Source organism: Panthera tigris, chromosome B4 (genome assembly GCF_018350195.1).
Source record: "Panthera tigris isolate Pti1 chromosome B4, P.tigris_Pti1_mat1.1, whole genome shotgun sequence".
In the NCBI taxonomy this organism is placed as follows: Eukaryota; Metazoa; Chordata; class Mammalia; order Carnivora; family Felidae; genus Panthera; species Panthera tigris.
This window is the reverse complement of record NC_056666.1, coordinates 88,299,973-88,321,584: the sequence shown is the minus strand read 5'-3', so window position 1 is coordinate 88,321,584 and position 21,612 is coordinate 88,299,973. Positions and strand designations below refer to the sequence as shown.

Genomic DNA, 21,612 nt, shown 5'->3' with positions numbered 1-21,612 from the left:
ATGAGGAAGCTTGTTTGTGGACACCTGAGTTGGTGGCTTATGCCCTGTGTCAGTCTCTCAGCAGTAGAGACCTTGGCTGCAGATATTTCTGAAGGAAGTCAGGTCAGAGAAAAAAAGAGAATGGCAGATGACCAATGACAGTCAGCAGGTTGTGTCCTTTCTACAGGAGACATCCCTGGGAGCCATTTAAAAGATCAATGGCAATATTTAAAAGATCAATGGCCCACAATAGCAAATGGGCACACAAACTAGTAATACGATCCCCATTTAAAACATCCAGGCTAGGGGAGCCTGGCTGGCTCAGCTAGTGGAACATGCCAACTCTTGGTCTTGGGGTTGTTGAGTTGGAGCCCCATGTTGGGTATAAAGATTACTTAAACAAACAAACAAATGTAGAAAGAATCTCCAGGTTAGTGTGGCATGAAGAAAGAGAAAATAGAGAGAGAACATTTATTAGCACTCGAAGAAATAAAAATTTAAACAATGAAATATAACACTCTTCATGTTTCAAATTGGCAGACACAAAGCAAAAGCCATATTCAGTTCTGTCTAGTGTGGGCCATTCTTCTATACTGCCGCTATTACATACATTGGCACACATTTTCTGGATGGCAATTTGAGAGTATATAAAAAAGATTCTCATGTAATCATTCTATCACTTGAAATCTAAGAAATTAATCAATGAAGCAATAAATATTTATCTCCACAGATACGTGTCTCAACATAGTTTATCAAAGCAAAAGTTAGAAATAAACGAAATGGACCATCACCATACATTTTCTCCATTTTTTCTCATCATTTCTACATTTTCTCTAATAAGCGTACATTACTTTTGTAAAGGGAAAAATATTAGAAAATAAAAAATCATTAGGCAGTTTGGGTGTTCATATCAAAGTACAACAAAATATGGATCACTTCCGAATCATATGGCCATGAGCTGAATGACTAATGTATGTTCACTGCCAAGACAAGACAAAAATGTTGTTCTTCAGGGCATTTATTTAGACAGACATGTCATACGATAAGTTTATTTTCGGTAATCACAACAAAATTAGAGAAATTTTCCACCCATCCAATTTTCCATTCACAAAACTGTCCCATTTTAACTGTGTAGAACATTAAGATGCAACCAATGCAATGTTGTTTCTTAAGTAAACTCAGAAAATGTGTTTGGATCTCCATGAACTTTCTACATGTAAGGGAAATAAAAAATGTTAAATTCTTACATAAAAAGACGAAGGGGAATGAGAGAAAGGGAACCTAACCTGATATTTAAAAGATAAAGATGTGGGGTGCCCAAGTGGCTCAGTCAGTTAAGCACCCGACTTCCGCTCAGGTCATGATCTCCTGGCTCGTGAGTTTGATAATCACTTTTATTGTGTTAGGCTACAGGGATTTGGGGGTTATTTATCAAAACAGATAGTATTACTTAGTCTAACTAAAATGGTTGCTATATATGAGTTGGCATTTCCTTCAGAAAAAATGGAGACAAATAATGTTTATCACATTAGGGCTTTTGTGGGAATTAAAATAATGTGAACACAATGCCTTGCATATGGTAGTTATTCAGTAGCTATTATCACTGTCATTCAGTAGATATTATCACTGTCATCTTTATCATTTTATTATAATTCTTTCCTCTTCCCTGGAAAAATGCATTCTGTCTCTATTGTTCATAGTGACACTTTTGGCAGAATCGGAAAACCTCTTTTTTGTTCATTAGAGCTGTTACAGTATTCATAAGGTTTTTAAAGGATTTGAAGGGTTCTCTATTGACAAAGCCTATGGAGATTTTTGTGATGGCTACAGTGATTTGATTCTTCAAATAACTCCATATCCTGCAAGTAATTATTTCTTTCTTAATAGAATCTCTAAGTGAGTTTTGGTATGGTTTTACGGGTCACAAAATGATACATTAATTCTCCTTGGAAACTTAATTCAGTGACTTCATTTGCAGTGGTATTAAAGCCCTAGGGCAGCTACAGAGAAAGACCACTTTTTATAACATTTACTAACAATTATTTGGGGTACACTGGGCTTATGTCTTTTTTCCTTATTCTGCCTAGAGATTCAACTTTTTACCCTGTTCTGTTAGATGAACACTGCTCACTGGGGTTATTGAATTCTATGATTATTTTATTTTGTCCGAATTTATCCATCATACTTTTTTTTTTTTTTCCCCTCTTCTGGAAACTGATCAACAGCTAAGAACGTGAGCAGAGTCCAAATAGGGGAAGCAAAATTCAACCTGCTGAATCTCGTTAGCAGATTGCTCGTGCCTTCTGCATCTTGGAAACACATCATTCCAAAGCCTGTGGGGAAGCTGTTCATTGTTCCAAGGCATCCTGTGTGGAAGGTAGGCCTGTGGATATGGCAGTCTTGGGGTACTTACCCAGGAATTATTTCTTCGTTTCTTTATTAAGCTTTATTTATTTATTTTTAAAGAGAGAGAGAGAGAGAGAGAGAGAGAGAGAGAGAGAGGGAGGCAGGCAGAGAGAATCCCAAGCAGGCTCTGCACTAACAGTGCAGATACGGGGCTCAAACTCACAAATCACGAGATCATGACCTGAGCCAAAATCATGAGTCTTAACGCTCAACTGACTGAGCCACCCATGCACCCCTGCCCAGGAATTATTTCTGATTATAGATATTAGTTGCTTTTATTTTTGTGACTAAAAAAAATCTTATATATAGGATTATAGATTTTAATTCTTATTAAAATCTTTGACTCCAAGTCAAGTCATTTAAGTCTTGAATTCAGGAAGAATGACATTAGATAATGTGTTTAATTTTTTGTTGTTATTGTTCTTTTTAGATCATCAGCTACTAGATTTTAATTAAGCTGCTTTTTATTTTATTATTTTTTAAATGTTTATTCATTTTTGAGAAAGAGAGAAAGAGACAGAGCATGAGCAGGGGAGGGGCAGAGAGAGAGGGAGACACAAAATCGGAAACAGGCTCCAGGCTCTGAGCTGTCAGCACAGAGTCTGACGGGGGACATGAACTAAGGAAATGAGAGATTATGACCTGAGTCGATGTCAGATGCTTAACTACCTGAGCCACCTGGTTGCCCCTAAGCTACCTTTTATTTTAAGGATTAGTCTAAGACATCTTGCTTTCAGTATTGTTTCCAATATTAAAATTCTGTGATAATTTCCATCTTACTGATTTTTATGGGTCATGTAATCATAAGATCAATAATAATGATGACAATAATAACTAAAGTTTTTGGACTACTTTCTATGTGTCAAGTACCACACAGTGGGTTTTGACTGTAGTATCTTGTTTAACGTAAAATAGCCTACACAAATTGCATCCATTCCATCCAAAGAAGTTAACTGTAACGCAACATTCACTGAGCCTCCCCTAATAGGCCTGTGCTGGTCACCAAAAGGGGAGTGGAAGGTTACAACATGCTTGCATCCAAATTGGTTCCAAAGCTAATGACCTTATGACATTTTCTGATTTTATCCTTTCTTTGCTTCTATTTTAGATGAAAAAACAAGTTTAGGTCAGTCAAGTGACTGTCTTAAGTTCACACAACATTTAGGGACTGGAGGTAGGAGACAAGTTCATTTTAGCACATACACTTTCAGACTTTTGGACTTCTACATATTGTAAAAAACAGCATCATGATGTGCATTTGACTTTGTAATATGGGTCAACTGTGTGTCTCGCATATCTTTTCATGTCAATAAATACTTTTCACACACAAAAAACCCTCTCATGTAATTCATACACACAAAAAACTGTCAATTTGAACACTTGGTTTTTTTTTTACATGTTTATCCACAAATCTTTTATGTTTTCAGTTAAATCTTTTAAAAGTTCTTTGTTTGGGGGATGCTTTTCCAAACAGGCCAATATTCTTGAGACCCTGAGATCTGTGAACAAAGTGCCTAGTTGAATAAACTTGTAATATGTCAGGGTGAATCACAGAGCTCAAGGACTTTTGTGGGGGAATATGATTTACTCTGCAAAAATGAGAGATTATCTAACAATGTGCAAGAATTGTTTATACACATGTAAGTGTCCATTTCTATACATCACCTCATGCTCCAAAAGGAGTGTTTCCTCCTAAGACAAACAATTCTCTGCCCTCTGGCTTTAGCAATCAGTCAGGGAAGAGTTACTCCCTTTTGATCTATTTCCAGTTAATGGAGTTAAGGTTTGGGCTCTGGGCTATGGAGGAGTTTCTTTTAGTAAAATAGACTTCCCCTGGGAAGGAGTCTTTAGTGTACTTTTGAGAACAACTCCGTTGTCGAAGAGCACTTCCTTTAAAAGACACTCTGGGTGTTTTAAACACATCATTTATAGAATGTGTCTTCCTGAGGATTCAGGATATTTAGCAATTTTGCATTGATGAATCTGATGGGAGAGTCCCTGGTACCTCCGAGATGGATGGCTTGTGTATACTTGCCAAAGAGTGATATTATATGACCTCAGAGGCAGAGAAGAGAAGGGACCTAACAGTGGTTCCTAACCGGGGTGGCACTTTACATGATGGAAGCATCCGGCTAGGTGTTGGGAGAAATCTCATGCTATTTCAATAACTTGGGGTCTCCAAGTATTTATTGCCTAAGACCTATTCTGCATTATATCCGGCAGATCTATGTTAGCTAGAATCATTCCACTCAAAATGCCAGCAGCATTTCGTTGAAAAATCTTGAAATATCCTAGGTTCTATGAAGACAAGTGAAAATTAAAAATAAGAAGCTTATGGGGCGCCTGGGTGGCTCAGTCGGTTAAGCGTCCGACTTCGGCTCAGGTCATGATCTCACGGTCCGTGAGTTCGAGCCCTGCGTCGGGCTCTGTGCTGACGGCTCAGAGCCTGGAGCCTGTTTCAGATTCTGTGTCTCCCTCTCTCTCTGACCCTCCCCCGTTCATGCTCTGTCTCTCTCTGTCTCAAAAATAAATAAACATTTAAAAAAAATTAAAAAAAAATAAGAAGCTTACTTCTCCTTGTTGAAAATAAAGGAAGAGATTTCCCTCGGTTCCTTTTCCTTAGAGTATTTACTTTAGAAAATTGTAACATTAAGTGCCTTCTCCTCTCTTTGAGATGTATATAAATCCTTTGGAAGACGAGGTAGGACTTTTGTCAGCCTTGTGAACCAAGAAGATCTTTTTCGAGGATCTAGGAAAAGGAGCCATAACTTTGAAATGTCACGTCAAGAGAGACATCACTCCTCTCTTATAGTTTCTGTGGAGATAGGTGCTTAACTTTGGGTGTCCAGCTCAAAGTTGCAACATTTATGACCTCCTGTCATAAATATATGAGAAGTAGTTTCTCCTTTGGAGAAAGCCAATTAGCTAACACAGACGGTCACCTCAATTACCAAGCAAGTTTAGGATGAACTATGTATGAAAAACTGTGCTGTCAAGTTCTCTCACTTGAGGGCTTGTTATTATTTTGGAAACATGTACATGATGAGTTCTATCTGCTTAGCTCTGTGAAAGAGCGAGATTTCTTCCCGTTTGCAATCTCTTAATTGAATGCTTGTGATGTGTATCACATTCTGGTTTAATGCCATAAAAATGCTTTCTTTCTCTATGATCTTTGCAGAGAGGATAGAATACAGAAGATTTGGTTTTTTAATTATATTTTCCCAATAGCTTCTACGGCAACGGGAAAACTAGAGTGCACTTATCATTCTTGTTATGTGTCTAGGGAAGTCACATATGAGGGTTGCTGAGGTTTATTTGGTCACTCAGTTTTCCACTGATCAAGGTGTTTTTACAATACTACTATTTTCCAGGTAAAAAAAATTTTTTAATGTTTATTCATTTTTGAGAGAGAGAGAGAGAGAGAGAGAGAGAGAGAGAGAGAGAGAGAACATGCACAAGCAGGGGAGGGGCAGAGAGAGAGGGAGACATAGAATCTGAAGCAGGCTCCAGGCTCTGAGCTGTCAGCACAGAGCCTGACATGGGGTTCAAACTCACAGACAGAGAGGTCATGAGCTGAGATGAAGTTGGATGCTTAACTGACTGAGCCACCCAGGTGCCCCAGCAATAAATTTTACTAAAAGAAAAATTTTATAAGGTGGAATAGGTGGGCTCATCATGAAGAAATTTTCACCAATTTTCTCTTTCTTATCAATGGAATCTTAATTTTTTTGGAGGTCTCCATAAACATTATATTTTTCTAGACTTCCTTTCATTAAAAAAATTTTTTTTAATGTTTATATATTTTTGAGACAGAGAGAGACAGAGCATGAACGGGGTAGGGTCAGAGAGAGGGAGACACAGAATCCGAAACAGGCTCCAGGCTCTGAGCCGTCAGCACAGAGCCCAACGCGGGGCTTGAACTCATGACCACGAGATCATGACCTGAGCCGAAGTCGGCCGCTTAACTGACTGAGCCACCCAGGCGCCCCACTAGACTTCCTTTCAAATAGAAATGGCTATGTGACAAAATTCTGAGCAAGGACATTAAGTAGAAGCTATTGAATTGGATTTATGAGGAAGTTATTTCAAACAGCTTTTGCCCTTCTTCCCTTTCTCCTTCATTTCTAGTTGGCCTGGAACGTGGATGTGATGACTAGATGTCTAGCAGCCATCTTGGGCAAAAAAGCAACTACAAGGATGGAAACCATTCACTGATGATGGTGGACCAGAAAGATGAAAGTATGTGAGGTGTCCTACATACTTGCTTCCTGATATCTTTGATGTGAAAGAAATGTAAACCTCCTTCTTGTTTAGAAATTTCTCTTTGCCACCAAACCTAATCCTAATTGATTTAGGATTTGTTCATGCATTTCCCTTTGAACAAATTAAATATGAGGACACCCAGATGTAGATATCAAGTGTATAGTCAACACATGCTTTGTAGGTTCTTCAAGTGCCAAGACACAGTGGGTGCTCAAAAAATATTTATTTAATGAGCTGAAGAGAGAGGTCTGGAGGTAAGAAGTTTTTGAACGATTGGCCAGTGTGTGGTGGTTGAAGAATAACTCTCCCTAATGGGGATTATGTAGAGTAAAAAGACAATCAAGGATGTTATAAGGACTAAGATACAGACATTTAGTAAGATGTATTTGAGTTTTCTCATTCTTTAACATAAACCTGTATTTCCATTTATTCAAGCCTTCTTTTTTTTTATTAAAAAAATTTTTTTTTTAACATTTATTTATTTTTGAGACAGAGAGAGACAGAGCATGAACAGGGGAGGGGCAGAGAGAGAGAGGGAGACACAGAATCAGAAGCAGTATCCAGGCTCTGAGCCATCAGCCCAGAGCCCGACGTGGGGCTCAAACTCACGGACCGTGAGATCATGACCTGAGCTGAGGTCGGACGCTTAACTGACTGAGCCACCCAGGCGCCCCATTCAAGCCTTCTTTAATGTCTCTGGTAAGCTTATAATTTTATCTGTACTGGTCTTGGAAATTTATTGTTGGGTTTATGCCTAAGTATGTTGTACTTATTACTATTATGAGTTAAATTTTTGAAAAAAATCATTTTTTTCTTTCAAAAATGTTTTTTAAATGTTTATATGTCTTTAAGAGAGAGAGAGACAAGAGACAAAGCAGGGGAAGGGCAGAGAGAGAGGGAAACACAGAATTTGAAGCAGGGTCCAGGCTCTGAGCTGTTGGCACAGAGCCTGACGCAGGGCTCAAACTCATGAAGCATGAGATCATGACCTGAGCTGAAGTTGGATGCTTAACGACTGAGCCACCCAGGTGCTCCTTTTCTTTCTTTAATGTTTATTTTTGAGAGAGAGAGAGAGAGAGAGAGAGAGGGGGAGAGAGAGAGACACCAAGCAGGGGAGGGGCAGAGATAGGACAGATGATCTGAAGTGGGCTATGTGCTGACAGCAGAGAGCCCATGTGGGGCTCAGACTTACAAAGTGTGAGACCATGACCTGAGCCGAAATTGGCCGCTTAGCCACTGAGCCACCTAAGCACCTCAAAAAAATTAAGTTTTTCAACGAGACACTGATAGTGTTTTGAAAACTATGGAAGCTTCTGTGTTGATCTTGTGTCTAACCACCTCTGCCAGACTGAAATTTCTCAGTTGATTTTCTAAATTGATAATATCACTTCAAATAGTAATAGTTTCATCTCTTTCATTTTCATTTCTTCTCTCTTATTTCATGGGCCAGCATCTCTAATACAATGATGTATTGTAGTGCAAAGAGCAGCCAAACTTGTCTTATTTACTTGAACATTTAATTGAAATGCTTCTAACATCCCATTATTAAGCATGATTTTCATTAAGGCATTTTGAAAAAAAAACATGCTTTATCAAGTTAGAAAATTGCCCCCCCCCCCCCACTTTTTTTTGGCCAATGAGCAATACTTCCAGTCCACATCCTGGATCAGTTTCCTATTTCCATCACTTCCAGTCATATAGCACCTTTGATATGGCTCATATCTCCCAGAGATGTACCTAATTTTGTGCACCTAGTATGCAAGCCCTCTCTTCAATGCTTCAGGTATTTCGTTAATTCCTCACATACATTTTCTGTTCTGCTGAGAGTTTTTTTCATTTTAGAGCATGGCTATATATTTATTATCATATTATGGTATCTTTTATAATATTTCTGGGAACATGATGCAGGAAGGGAACACTGAAGTGTGCATTAATTTGGAAATGTTGGCAACTGACAGTCTGCATGAGCATAGTAAATGTTTATAAGAATTTAATAGAGTTCAGAGGATTTAAGACTTTATAAACGCGATCAACTTTAAAACTTTATCAACTTTAAAAACTTGAACATTAGTCGTTAAATACTTGCCTTCTATATGAACTTTGTGTAATATATCAACTGTTTTAAAAACAATGTATTTTTAAATAGTACTTCAATAGTTATTGACATAAAAATTCAATATGTGTTTTGTAATTTTTTTCTTATATCAAAACTTTGGAGTTTTAAAAAGTATATAGATTTCTTAATTATGTTAGTCCTTTCAAATGAATGGTGTCAAATGGCTGATTTCTCATTTTTTCCATACCATGGTTAATATAAACTGAATAATAGTAATTGTTGGAAGTTGTTGAGATTTCATTTGTGGTCTAGTATTTTATCAATTGTTGTAAATGTTCCTTTCATTGGTGTTTAAGAAAGGATGACTGTTAAATCAAGTTTATTGGTTGTTAACAATTTTCTCTATAGCAACTCTGTTTTTGTCTGCTTGATATTTTGAGAAATTAAGCTCTGTTCTACTAATAGTAAACTTCTCAAATTCTCCTATAAGTTCTATCAATTTGCTATGCTTAGATTGAAGTTGTGTTATTAGGTGTACAAATATTCATGATATATATTAATCTCAGGTTTGAAAATTTTATTACTGTAAATTTCCAGTACTTTTTCTTTGATTCTGTGTTTTTTGATTTTAAAATTCTTTGCCATTCTTCTTTACATTAACATTTTTATGTCCTTTCTTTTCCTGTCCTTTTATTTTTTAACTTTCCTATACCAATTTGGTTTCTTATTTATAAAGAGAACTTGCCTTGATTTTTAAAAATGTTACCTAATAATCAGTGTTATAATAAGAAAGTTTATCTATTTGTATTTATTTTCATTACTGCTATGTTTCTAGCCATTTAAATGATTTTATTTTATGTTTTACACTGTATACTTTTCCTATTTTTCTATCCTGACTTTAAATGGAATAATTAAGTTTTCCTTGTTCTCCTTTTTCCTCTGCTGGATATATATTATACTAAACATACATTTTGTTCTCAAAATATTTAGAATAAAACCTTTATCACAAAGTAAAAGTTTAACATGTTTTACTTCCTTTTGTATTTCACTTCCACTTCCTTTCTGTCTTCAAACTTACATTTTGATACAACTTGGACTTTTAGATACAGATTTTTAAAAAAAGATCAATGAATTTTGATACTTAATGTTTTACTCATTTTTTCCTCTTCATTATTTGTTGTATTCTATTCTTCTTAGAGTGATTTTTCTTCTTGTCATAAAACATTTTCTAGTAACTTTCCTAAAGATAAATGATGAGTATTAAATAGTACTTCAATGCTTGAAAATGTGTTTTATTTTGAATAAAATATAGATCTCTGAGTTTATAGGTATAGTAGACTGTAAAAATGGCCATGATTCTTTACTCATCCCTGTATCTATGGCTTGATTCTGGGCTTGGGTCACATGACTTGCTTCGGCAAATAGGATGTTAGTGAATACAACACAAGCAGAATATTGAAAGACCCTTGTTTTATTGCTCTTGTATTCAGCCATTGTCTGGAACCAACCTAGCCCAGTTATCCCATATGAAGCCACCCTAGATTAGCCATACATAAGGATGAGCCTGCCTGAGACCAGAAAAATCACTGAACAGAGTTGAGCCTCACTGGCTAATTTGCAGGCTGATGAGCTAAATAAATCAGTATTGTTTCAAGACTCTGTTTTGGAGTGCCATTTTTGTGTCAATAGATGACTGACAAAACAGGTGTCTTTGCCACTTGGAAGATATTGTTCCATCCTAAATATGGTAGAACTGTTGATAAGTATAATAGAAATGTGATTGCTTTTCTTTTAAACTATCTGTAGATAAAAACTTTCTGGACTTTTCCTTTGCCAAGATGTTCAGAAGTATATAATATATCTATATCTATATCTGTATCCATGAACATATATACATACACACACTCACACTATATCCATATCTATAAAACTAATATTTTCACTGGATGCATTTATAAGCATGTTAATGCAAAGAAAAATATATGCACGAATACTGGGATCCAGATCGAGGAAAAGGGAATATTGTTTTCAACTCAGCGCTTCAGACTTGTACTGAATGAGCAGTCAAGATGGAACTGGAAGAGTTGAGTTAGGGCAATGGCAGAATACTGAAGTCTACTGCTGTAATACAAATTCCTAGACTGGAGTGAAGATCTAAGGTTCACGGTATCATATGCTTCTTGGCTTTGGGTATCTGCCTGTAGGATTACCATGTTGGGGCTGATAAACCCTAGAGCCTAAAAACCCATTTTTTTTAAGACTCTACCCAGAGTCTCCAAATCTGTAACAATAGGAAGGGGTTGCTAATGTTAAGAGAAATTCTCCCCCATGCCTTTCTCACAAGTGATCTTCAAGAACAAATGTAGGGATGATCGATCATTCCAGAGAGCAAAACTAAGGACGTTTTTCCTTTGGCGGACCTTGTTTGTAGCTTCCTTTTCTCTGCTAAGTGAGTTACTAGATCTGTACCCACTTTCTATCCTCAAAACCTTTTTGACATTCTAAGTAATTCAAAGAACCTGTTACCAGAATTGCTAGAATATGTGTTCCATCAAAAGGACAAATGAATCTTAGAGTATCTAAAAATTAAACAACAAACAAAGCAAAAACAGTTATCTCAGTTTCTGCCTTTTGTTAAAAAGTTGAATTCATGGTATTTTTCTTGCTCTTTCTTTTCTTTTATTATTTTTTTTACCTCTATATCTGTATCTCTATACATCTGTTCTACTGAAGTTCTAGGAGTAAGAAAAAAGTTGTAGTACACTACTTATCCCAACAACATTTATAGCTAGTGACCATGTTAGCCCTGACTATGACCCCATTGGTGTGATGGGGGAAGGGGAATAAAGTGAGATAGACCATACCAAAGAATCCAAAAATCATGATAAAACTGATAAATTTCAGGTGGCAATATACACATATTTAGGAATGCAGAAGAAAAAAAAAAAAAGAAATGGCTCAAGAGTTGAAAATGGCAGCAAGCAGAACTGTTTTTTCCAGATGTATCTTTTGGTAGTATTTGATTTTTGAAAACCATGTACACCTATGAAACATTTGTAACTAGTTTTGAAAATAAAACATATATCTTTGATATTATTCTATTGTCTATATAATGGAAAGCTATTTTCAAAGATATAACAGAGAGGAATATAAAGGAACTATAGGAAGTAGTCTCTGAGTCCTTTCAAGAAGACGGTGCCAAAAGCAAAGAAGGAAGCCCCTGCCCCACCCAAAGCCACAGCCAAAGCAGAGGCTTTGAAGGCCAAGAAAGCAATGCTGAAAGGTGTCCCACAGTCACAGAAAAAAGATCTGTGTGTCACCTACCTTCCTATGGCCCCCAACACCGTATCTCCAAAGGCAGCCCAAATATCCGTGAAAGAGTGCCCCCAGGGGAAACAAGCTTGACACCATGCTGTCATCAAGATTCCCCTGACTCCAGAGTCAGTTGTAAAGAAACTAGATGGCAACAACACACTTGAGTTCACTGGATGTCAAGGCCAACAAGCACCAGATCAAACAGGCTGTGAAGAAGCTTTATGACATGGATGTGGCCAAGGGCAACACCCTGATTAGGCCTCATGGGGAGAAGGAGGTGTATGTTCTACTGACTCCTGATTGTGATGCTTGGGATGTTGCTAACAAAATCGGGATCATCTAAACGAAGTCCAGTTGGCTACAGATCAATATACATTTTTCCACTATAAAAAAAAAGAATAAGTCTCTGAAACAGGTTTTTAAAAAGTAAATGTATCAAAGGACAACCTACTAACTTCGCTTTACAAAGGGACATGAGGATAAAGGAAAGAAGCAAATGATCATAAATCTCCAAACAGATGGAAGAAATAAGATTAGAATGAAGATAGATTTTTGCTTTTCAGTTTAACAGAAATCCAGTTCTTTTTATATTTTATTTATTTATTTATTTACTTATTTATTTATTTACTTATTTATTTTTGAGAGAGGAGAGAGAGAGAAGGTATGAGCAGGGGAGAGGGGCGAAGGGAGAGAGAGAGAGAGAGGGAGGGAGAGAGAGAGAGAGAGAGAGAGAGAGAGAATCTTGAGCAGACTCCACACTCAGCGCTGAGCTTGATTTGGCGCTTGATCCTACAACCTTAGGATAATGACCTCAGCTGAAATCAACAGTCAGATGCTCAAAAGACTGAGCCACTCATGTGCCCTAATAGAAACCCAGTTTTAAGCATACTATTACTGACATGGAATTAATACTCCAAAGATCTGTGTTTCAGCAAAATCATTTGTAGAGAAGCTGCAATTTTATATTCTTCAAGTTAGTAGATTACATTTTGATTTTGAGGAAAATGGAATTCAAGAGGTTACAAAAAGGATACAGAGCAAAGTTATAAGAAGTCCATTAAGATATTGCTGATAAAACTAATGAGATATAAAATCCAATACAGATTTATTGTTTGGGAAAGGACTCATTGCCAAAGATCTCTAGAATGAAAAGGTCAGCGAATAGAAGAATAAATAATATTCTATAAATAGGTGCAATGAACCTAAAGACTGAAAAGGAAAAAAAAATCGTGCCATAAATAGTTTAGAAGCTCGCTTGTACCTCAGAATGAAAGGTCCATTGATAAGTGGGGGGTACCCAAAGAAGGAACTTTTTAATGAAAAATTTTGGTAAATATTGATATATTTGGGTTCAAATTCAGATATTTTTTGTCCTTTCCTTTGTGTACCATCCCATTCTACTTTCTTTCTTGTCTCCTTTCCTGCCTTCATCTAGATTTATTACTCTTTGTCAATCCATTGTTTCCCCTCTATTAATTTGTATTTTAATTAAAGATACATTTTAAAATATATCTTAATGGTGATACTAACATTTGAGAACAAAATTCACTTATGTGCTATCCAAATACACTCTATGAGTTGCAGAATATATTCAAAGTCAATTAATCCTACACTGACTCTGGGTTATAACATACGCAAGGAAAGAAGAGAAAAACAAACCACAACACTAAAATGAAACCTTTAGACTTAAGCACTCAGTCTTTTCAAGCAAATAAAAACCAAGAATACTGTATCTATACTATTTCTAACTTATGTTCATATTACCACTCTGAAATCTTCCAGATATTACTATTAGACCCAGACTATTATTTGTTACATCAGGCATTCTGTATGAACTTTATGAATTAATCTCTGAATAATTTGAAACAATCAAGCTATATTACCTGTTACAATGATAACGTGGGTGTGGAACAGCTCAATTTCTTAAGAGTGTTTACACAGGCGCAAGTAACCCCAATTTCATTAGGGAAGTCTATAAATAAAAATTTAATACCTTGAGAGCATTCTTAAAATCTCATCTGCTCCTGTCCTAAGCCTCTAGACAGATGCCATTACTCCTATTTTGTTTCTAAAGGAACTGAGGCCGAGAGTAGTAAAATTGCTTGTTTCCACTCTTACAGCTATTAACAGAGGGAGAAGGGAGAAAAGAGAGCCTTACAGTCTTCCAGTAAAATATACTGATCCTCATTCTGGGTTACATCGGGTTAGAAGTGTTTTTCATTGGAATGGATGCTGCGGGGCTGCTCCCCTTTTATTACTGACAGAGGTTTCTCTAAATGGAGGCTGACATGCCTCCCCTGTGGGACCACTGTCCAACCCATGCATCGTCCCTTCAACTACCCTCTCAGAAAAGGAGCCCCCACATCCTCCTGCTGATGCCTTGCTGATCAATAGGACATTGAACTTGTTCACAAACTGGTTCATGGTGTTGCACGTTTTGGTGCCAAGGTAGGCCTTGAGTCTCATGTCATTGAAAAGCAAATAATCCTATGTAAGCATTTGGGTATCTGTTTCTTCATCTCTTCAAAGTCGGAATACTGTAGTTATTTCTGTCCCGTTCCCAAAATCAAAGGGAAAAGAGAAATTTACACTCTTTAGTGGAAATGGCTTCTTTCAAAGTGAGCATTTCATAATTTTAAATCTCCTCCTGACATTTACTCATCTGGTAGCTAGAGGAAAAGAATAAGGCAAGAATGGGTTCAATTTTTAGATGTCTTGGCACAATTCCTGTAATTCTTCTCTCAATTTCTCTTTTTTTAAAGTTTATTTATTTATTTTGAGAGAGAGTGAATGAGCAGGGGAGAGGCAGAGAGAGAGGGAGAGAGACCGAATCTCAAGCAGGCTCTGCACTCAAACTCACAAACTGTGACATCATGGCCTGAATGGAAATCCAGAATCAGACATTTAACCAACTGAGCCACCCAGGTGCCCCTTCTCTCAATGTTTTTTTGAGTGGGACTTCCGTAGTTATTTCTGACCATGTGCAGTATAATACTTCAACCTATTCTAATATACATGTGTTTTTAATAAATAGTTGATTTTTATTTTTATTTTTTATTATTAAGAAAATATTTTAATCTTTATTTATTTTTGAGAGAGAGAGAGAAAGGGAGAATGAGCAGGGGAGGGGCAGAGAGAGAGGGAGCCACAGAATCCGAAGCAGGCTCCAAGCTGGTGGCACAGAGCCAGATGCAGGGCTCGAACCCACAAACCATAAGATCATGACCTGAGCCTAAGTTGGATGCTTAACCAACTGAGCCACCCAGGCGCCCCATAAATAGCTGATTTAATAGACACTATTTACAAAATGCTCTGGAGGGCAAGTTAATCGTCTCCTTATCTCATCATACATATTTGCAACTCCACTGGTAAAGACCTAACTTTAATATATCACTTAATTTTGGTTTTCTTGTTCTCTAACTTATAAAAATTCAGTTCAATGAGAAAAAGACAATGCAGGTCAATATTTGGGGAAGGAGTAATACCCAGTTTCCCTAAGTTTATTTACAAAAGAAGAAATGTACATGGATTTCAGTTCCATTCTGCATTATAGTACCCTTGGGAAATTTACTTGAAAGGTCCTGCTCCATTAGGCGCTGTGTTTTTATATGTGCCAATAGTTTTCATATTTGTTTTAGTCTGGAATGGACAGAGCCCAAATAGAGTTATTAATATCTTTGTGAAATGTTTTTTCATAAATGTTAAAGAGTAACAAATTGGTGAGTGGATGATTACATATTGCCATGGTAAATCAGCACTTAGCTCTCAACATCACCATCCCAACACTGCTGGCACCTACAAGCATTCCCACAAAGTCTATTTCAAGTATTCTTCACATTTTGGCTTTGGTTAGGTTGCAAGAGTGTCGCTTATGGATGTCAGAAGTATTTTAAGATTAGTTCTTTCCTGGCATGGCCTGCTACAGTATTTCTCAAACTAGAATCCCAGACCACTGTGATCTGCAGATATATTCTCTATAAGAGTTTTAAAAAATTTATATTTTCTTTTGATGAAAATCTTAAAAAAAACATATTCGGAGTTGTTTGCATGCCTACCTTATAACCAAATGTGGCAATTTCAGTTTTCATGTTTGGTTTTGTGTTGATCATGGGATCATCTTAAGTGATGTTGTTCATTTTATTTTTTTGAACATCTTATTTTTATGTAATCTCTACACCTAATGTAGGCCTCGAACTCACAACTTCAAGATCAAAGTCGCATGCTCTTCTGACTCAGCCAGCTAGGTTCCCCAAGTGATTTTAAATTTTAGTAGGGGAATAGACTCTGATCACTAGAGTCACTGAATGCATTCTCAAGATCAAGGAATTCACAAGTTTGGGATGTACTCTCTTTAGATGAGGACAAAGGTATTGCTTTCTGTATGGACCAGTACTTATTTGAAGAGAGGTCTGTGAATTGATAAATATATATACAAACATATAGATTTATATATATATATATATATTATATATATATATATTTAATATATGTATATATATTTAATATATATATATATTTAGAAAAGACTTTTTATTTATTTTGTTTTAGTAGGCTCCACGCCCAACATAGGGCTCGAACTCAAGACCCAGAGACCAAGAATTGCATGCTCTACCAAATAGTAAGCCAAGTGCCCCAATAAATATTTGATCATACTTTTTTGGGGGTGTCATGTTTTCTAAAAATTTTCTCAAAGAAATAGTTTTGTTGGGCCATGTAAAACTACCTTGATTAAAAGAGAGGATATCCACAAGCAAAGAATGAAATCAGACCCTTATCATGCATCATATATAAAAATCAACTCAAAATGGATTTAAGAGTTAAATATAAGACTTCAAACTGTAAAACTCCTGGAAGAAAACACAGGGGAAAAGCTTCATACGCTGGTCTTGGCAATGATTACATAGATATGATACCAAAAGCACAGGCAACAAAAGCATAAATCAACAAGTGGGACTACATCAAACTAAAAAGTTTCTAGACAGCAAAGAAATAATCAACGGAGTAAAAAGGCCAACATATGGAATGGGAGAAAAAAATATATAAACCATGTATATGATAAGGGGTTAATCTCCAAAATATATAAGATATCCCTACACGTCAATAAAAAAACCCTAATAACCTGATTAAAAATGGGCTAAGAACTTGGGTATTTCTTCAAAGAAGATTATATAAATGCTCAATAGGTATATGAAAAAATGCTTACTATCACTAATCATCAGGGAAATCGAAATCAAAAGCACAATATTATCACCTCACATCTGTTAGGATGGCTATTAAAAAAAAAAAAGACAACAAGTGTTGGTAAAGCCATGGGGAAAGGGAATCCTTGCACACTGCTGGGGGAAATGTAAATGGTGCAGCCAATATGGAACACTAAAATTAAAAAATAGAACGATCATACAATCTAGCAACCTTATTTCTGGGTATTTATTTAAAGAACTGAAATCAGGGTCTTGAAGAGATATTAATACTCTCTTGTTCAGCAGAGCAAAAATGTTCACGATAGCAAAAATGTGGAAACAACCTAAATGCTCACTGACAGATGAATGGGTAAAGAAAATGGGGTACATACACACAATGGAATACTATATAGCCTTAAAAAAAGAAGGAAATTTTGTACTATGTGACAATCTGGATGAACCTTGAGGACATTATGCTAAGTAAAACAAGCTAGTCATAGACAAATACTACATGACTTGACTTATATGGGGTATCTAAAGTAGTCAAATTTTTGGAATCAAAGCATGTAATGGTGGTTCTAGGGACTGGGGAAGTGGGGAAATGGAAAGTTGCTCATCAGTGGGTGTAAAGTTTCAGTTAAGCAGGATAAATAAGCTCTAGATATCTGCTATACAACACTGTATTTGTAGCCAACAATAACACACTGTGCACTTAAGCATTTACGAAGAGAGCAGATATCACATTAGGTATTCTTTCCACAATAGAATAAAATAAAATTAAAAACAATTAAAAAAATCCAAATCATTAAAATTATGAGTCTCCATTCTCAGCTTACACTATTCCTCTCAACTATGTTATATCTTCTTCCTTCGAAAGCCTACCCATGGTTAAAGACTACCTCTTGCTCTTAATGTTCTAAATGACTCGAGTAAAAGTGATCTCTCCATCACTTTGTTCTATAATTATTTTCTTTCTTTCTTTCTTTTTTAATGTTTAGTTATTTATTTTGAGAGAGAGCACACACAAGCAGGGGAGGGGTGGAGGAAGAGAGAGAGAGAGAGAGAGAGAATCTTTTTTTTTTTTTAATGTTTATTTTTAAGAGAGACAGAGCATGAGAGGTGGGGAGGGGTAGAGAGGGAGAGGGAGACATAGAATCCAAAGCAGGCTCCAGGCTCTGAGCTGACAGCACAGGGCCTGATGCGGGGCTCAAACTCACTGACCGCAAGATCATGACCTGAGCTGAAGTCAGTGCTTAACCGACTGAGCCACCCAGGTGACCCAGAAAGAGAAAGAATCTTTAGCAGGCTTCTTGCTCAGCACAGAGCCCCACATGGGTCTTGAGCCCATGAACCAAGAGATCATGACCTGAGCTGAAATCTAGTCAGACACTTAACTGACTGACCCACCCAGGTGCCTCTGTAATCATTTTCATAATATCCTGAATTACACCTCTTTTGAAATTGAAGTGTAGTCTACTAACTTGTCTCCACTGTTATGGTAATGATTCAAGTTCTACCTTGTGGTATAGATTTACAGATATCACAGCTGGAAAGGATTTGTTAAATTATTTGCTGAGGATACCTTAATAATTCTTGTTTAGTCCACTGTTAAATTATTGCAACTCCCATTCAAGCCCCAAGAGAGTGACAGACTTACCCAAAGCCAGAAGCCAACCAGCAGGACTGCACGCTCAGCTTTCTGGTCAAGCAGAACTCTTTCAAGGATATCAAGTTCCTGGAAATGAGGAGGAATGAAGAGTCAAAACGTCTTTACTACAATAGTTAACATTTATTGCCACTCTCTGATGTTGAGACAATGAGCGTAGTGTTTCTGGGGTATAATCAAATCTTAACATTCACAACAACCTGAGAGGTAGTTACTCTTATTACCTGAATTCATCCGGAATGATTCTAACTCCCAGATTTCCTACAGTTACCAGTCGGTGATGGACAGTTTTGCTTATAACTGTGAATGTGTAGTGGGGAAAAGTTCAGATCAGGCTTGCTTGTGAATTGCTATTTTTTTTTTTCAGGGCTTTGATGCCTCTTATTTTTCCAAACCTTAATTTAATATTCCTGTGAAGCTTCATTAGAGCCATTTAGAGTAGGTAGTTCTTTTTCTTATTGCATTTATACTGATAAGGTACAAAGAGATAATGTCTTCAAAGCAACATCACATTGGAAAACATGATTTTCAAAACTTTCATATTATTTGGCTAATATTATCTTGCTGCCAGGCTAATAGAGATTATACATTAACATACATTCCTTATTTGAATCACACTCCGTATTTATTGTTTTCTTAGGACAAAATAGTGGTGTTTTTGCTTTAATTAATACGAAGCATCATCTCCCAAGATAGACTCTTCTGTCAACATAATGAATATGCTTTTAAAAATTATTTAAAAAATTTTGACAACTTTATTGAGGTATAACTGATATACATAAAGCAACACATATTTAATATTATGACATGATAAGTTTGGATGTATGCAAACATCTGTGATACTGAGCTCAACTATCAGTTCAGACATACAAACACCTACTCAAGTTTCTTTGTGGCCTTTTGTTTTTGTTCTTATAATTAATATGCTTTTAAATTTTCCTCAGAGATAAGTAATGACAAATAAAGGAAAATAAATATTTTCTCATTGTTAAGAGCCCTTATAATCTAATCTACATACTTGCCAGATAATTTACCTTTTATTTGGGTTTCTATTTTATTTGCACAAAGCTATGCTATTATACATATCAATTTAAACAATTTTTAAAATGAATCAGGTGTTTAAAGACACTCATTTAACTTAGACATATAAAGGTTTCTCTACTGAGTATTCACTGCAGAAGAAAAATTCTACTGCCTTTTATTCTTCAAACAATTAAAAAAAAATTTGTTTACTAAAAATAAATTATTATTTTTTTTTTGCCAAGGATACCTTAACCATGCTTATAATTTTATGTCATTAAATTCCTAATCCTTTGTTATTACTTAGCCGATTTCTTAATATTCTTTTCCTTTTTAAAAAATTAATGTTTTCTATTAATAAATGGTGCAACTAAATAACATGGATGGAGCTAGAGAGTATAATGCTAAATGAAATAAGTCAGAGAAAGAGAAATACCATATGATTTCACTCCTATGTGGAATTTAAGAAACAAAATAAATGAGCAAAAGGGGGGAAAAAAGGAGAGGCAAACCAAGAAACAGATTCTTAACTAAAGAGGACAAACTGATGGTTACTAGAGGGGCGGGGTGTGGGGAAGGGGTAAAATAGGATGGGGGATTAAGAATACATTTATCATGATGAGCACGAGTAAGGTACAGAATTGTTGAATCGGCATATTGTATACCTGCAACTAATATAACATATATGTTAACAATATTGGAATAAAATAAAAAACTTAATAGAAAATAAGTAGCACAACTATTATATTTAAAAATTTTTATGTTTCACCAAATTTTAATTCAACAAATATTTCTTGAATATCTACTGTATGCAAGGTACTAAGGTAAATACTGGGGACTTATTATCATTAGTGCAAAAAAAAACCCTATATTTGACATCTGGGAGTTTTTGGTGACTGTATAATTCTCTGGTCTTACATTTTGGTGGGTTGGGGTCTCTCTCTTCATATTTAAAATGAAAGTGACTTAAAGATTTGCTTCTACCTTTACTCTTGTCTCTCTTTTCCTTGAATGGATGGAACATTAGTAGGTACAGTAGGTTGAATAATGGCCTCCAGAGATAACAGGTCCTACTCTTGGGATGTGTAAAAGTGACTTTATTTTGAAGAAAGTTCTTTGCAGATGTGATTAAATTAGTGATTTTGAGATGGGGAGATTATCCTGGATCATCCAGGTGGGCACTAAGTGGAACCATATGTATCTCTAATAAAAGAGAGGTAAAGGGAGATTTGCGCACACATGCGCGCAAACACACACACAAACACACACTCTTGCTGACGAGAAGATGATATGAAGACAGAGACAGAGATTGGAGTGATGAGGCCACAAATCAAAGAATTCCAGCAACCACCAGAATCTGGAAGTTAGTAGCAGGGAAGGTAAGGAATACATTATTTCCCAGAGTGCCCAGAGGGAGTGCCACCCTAGCGACACCTTGATTTAACCAGTAATCCTGAGTTTTCGACTTTGATCTCCAGAACGGAAGAGAATAAATTTCTGTTGTTTTAGGTCATGTAGTTTGTAGTAATTTGTTACAGCAGCTACAGGTAACTAACACAATAAATAAATCACTTAATGGTAATGGGCAGGCTGTGGGGTAGCAGAGAAATGGCTCCTAGCTGTGGAGTGCAACCCACCTGATTCTGTCTCCTGGCTCTGCCGTTTTCTAGAGAAGTTTATTTAAACTCAATGTGTTCCAATGTCTTTATTGGGAAAAATGGGCCCAG

At 36.3% G+C, this 21,612-nt stretch overlaps 1 pseudogene; it reads left to right on the top strand.

Annotated features, from left to right (window-relative positions):
- On the top strand, positions 1-12,362 carry LOC102950372 (annotated as a pseudogene).
- Positions 12,363-21,612: the final 9,250 nt, after the last annotated feature.